The 2,500-nt window shown below is 55.0% G+C and overlaps 1 non-coding gene across 1 annotated transcript in view; it reads left to right on the plus strand.

Moving 5' to 3' along the window:
* The first annotated feature begins 1,092 nt into the window (after positions 1–1,092).
* The window catches only part of LOC124415248, a 1,913-nt gene continuing 505 nt past the window's right edge, over positions 1,093–2,500 (plus strand). The window contains exon 1 of the ribosomal RNA XR_006930226.1: positions 1,093–2,500. This exon is cut by the window's right edge and continues 505 nt beyond it. This is a non-coding gene — a ribosomal RNA (small subunit ribosomal RNA).

Genomic DNA, 2,500 nt, shown 5'->3' on the forward strand with positions numbered 1-2,500 from the left:
CAATGCGCCGGTCGCGGATGCCGGTACGAGGCATGAATTTCGTGAAAATCCTCGGCAAGATCGGCTAAAAGGCGATGCGCCGGCTCCCGGGTTCGGAAGGGAGCCGGTCCGGCGAAAAACTTGGTTCCGTCCCGATCGACCGAAAGGCAATGCGCCGGTCGCGGATGTCGGTACGGGGACGGAATTTCGTGAAAATCCTCGGCAAGATCGGCGAAAAGGCGATGCGCCGGCTCCCGGGTTCGGAAGGGAGCCGGCCCGGCGAAAAACTTTGTTCAGTCACGATCGACCGAAAGGCAATGCGCCGGTCGCGGATGTCTGTACGGGGACGGAATTTCGTGAGATCCTCGGCCCGTTCGGCGGAAAGGCGATGCGCCGGCTACCGGATTCGGTCCGATCCCTGTAGGCCGGCGAAACTTTGAATAAATCCGGCCCCTCGAGTCTCGCCCGCCGGCGACAAAGTCCCGAGGCCGAGTAATTTTTCGGATAGCCCGCGAAGGTTTCGTCCCGTAAGCCCACCGTGTTAACACCGCATCGGCGCCGACGTCCTAGCGGCCGGGCTCCTACTAGTAAGAGGAGCGAGTCGGTCGGGCCGGGTTCCCGGCGCCCGCCGGTCACCGTTCGGTACAGTGCGCCAGCACGTGCCGTACAGTTCGGTGTCGACCTAGCGCGGGCGTACGGGTACAATCCCGTATCCCCAGACCGTGAAACTCTGCTCATGTTCAATCGTCACTGCATTACCGCGGGTCGGTGTCTCAGACCGAATGGCCCTTGACGCGGTAGCAAGAAGTTCGCTCTCCGTTACGCACGGCAGGGTCGAACCTTTGAACGCACGCATCAACTCGCTCCGTACCGAGCGCCAACTCGAATACGAAAGAGATATCAATCCATCCCAGACGCTTTCAATCTAGCCGACGGGTACGGGAGATCGTTCGAACGCAACGCAACCGTGTGCCGCTTCGGCGGTACACGGAGTCGCGACCGGCCTGACGCCGGTCACGAAACACAACGTACAGTTAGACGTGTGGCCGACCGGGCCTGAGGACCCGGCGGCGATGGGTGGCGCACGTCCGAGCCTAGATTCAATGTCGAAGCTCCCTGGTTGATCCTGCCAGTAGTCATATGCTTGTCTCAAAGATTAAGCCATGCATGTCTCAGTGCAAGCCAAATTAAGGTGAAACCGCGAATGGCTCATTAAATCAGTTATGGTTTCTTAGATCGTACACACATTTACTTGGATAACTGTGGTAATTCTAGAGCTAATACATGCAAACAGAGTTCCGACCAGAGATGGAAGGAATGCTTTTATTAGATCAAAACCAATCGGCGGCGGGTACGTCCCGTCCGCCGTTTAACTTGGTGACTCTGAATAACTTTGGGCTGATCGCACGGTCTCGTACCGGCGACGCTTCTTTCAAATGTCTGCCTTATCAACTGTCGATGGTAGGCTCTGCGCCTACCATGGTTGTAACGGGTAACGGGGAATCAGGGTTCGATTCCGGAGAGGGAGCCTGAGAAACGGCTACCACATCCAAGGAAGGCAGCAGGCGCGCAAATTACCCACTCCCGGCACGGGGAGGTAGTGACGAAAAATAACGATACGGGACTCATCCGAGGCCCCGTAATCGGAATGAGTACACTTTAAATCCTTTAACGAGGATCCATTGGAGGGCAAGTCTGGTGCCAGCAGCCGCGGTAATTCCAGCTCCAATAGCGTATATTAAAGTTGTTGCGGTTAAAAAGCTCGTAGTTGAATCTGTGTCCCACGCTGTCGGTTCACCGCTCGCGGTGTCTAACTGGCATGATTGTGGGACGTCCTACCGGTGGGCTTAGCCCTCCGGGGCGGCCCAACTAATATCCCATCGCGGTGCTCTTCACTGAGTGTCGAGGTGGGCCGGTACGTTTACTTTGAACAAATTAGAGTGCTTAAAGCAGGCTATTTTCGCCTGAATACTGTGTGCATGGAATAATGGAATAGGACCTCGGTTCTATTTTGTTGGTTTTCGGAACCCCGAGGTAATGATTAATAGGGACAGATGGGGGCATTCGTATTGCGACGTTAGAGGTGAAATTCTTGGATCGTCGCAAGACGGACAGAAGCGAAAGCATTTGCCAAAAATGTTTTCTTTAATCAAGAACGAAAGTTAGAGGTTCGAAGGCGATCAGATACCGCCCTAGTTCTAACCATAAACGATGCCAGCTAGCGATCCGCCGAAGTTCCTCCGATGACTCGGCGGGCAGCTTCCGGGAAACCAAAGCTTTTGGGTTCCGGGGGAAGTATGGTTGCAAAGCTGAAACTTAAAGGAATTGACGGAAGGGCACCACCAGGAGTGGAGCCTGCGGCTTAATTTGACTCAACACGGGAAACCTCACCAGGCCCGGACACCGGAAGGATTGACAGATTGAGAGCTCTTTCTTGATTCGGTGGGTGGTGGTGCATGGCCGTTCTTAGTTGGTGGAGCGATTTGTCTGGTTAATTCCGATAACGAACGAGACTCTAGCC

Source organism: Diprion similis, unplaced genomic scaffold (genome assembly GCF_021155765.1).
Source record: "Diprion similis isolate iyDipSimi1 unplaced genomic scaffold, iyDipSimi1.1 ptg000031l, whole genome shotgun sequence".
Classification (NCBI taxonomy): Eukaryota; Metazoa; Arthropoda; class Insecta; order Hymenoptera; family Diprionidae; genus Diprion; species Diprion similis.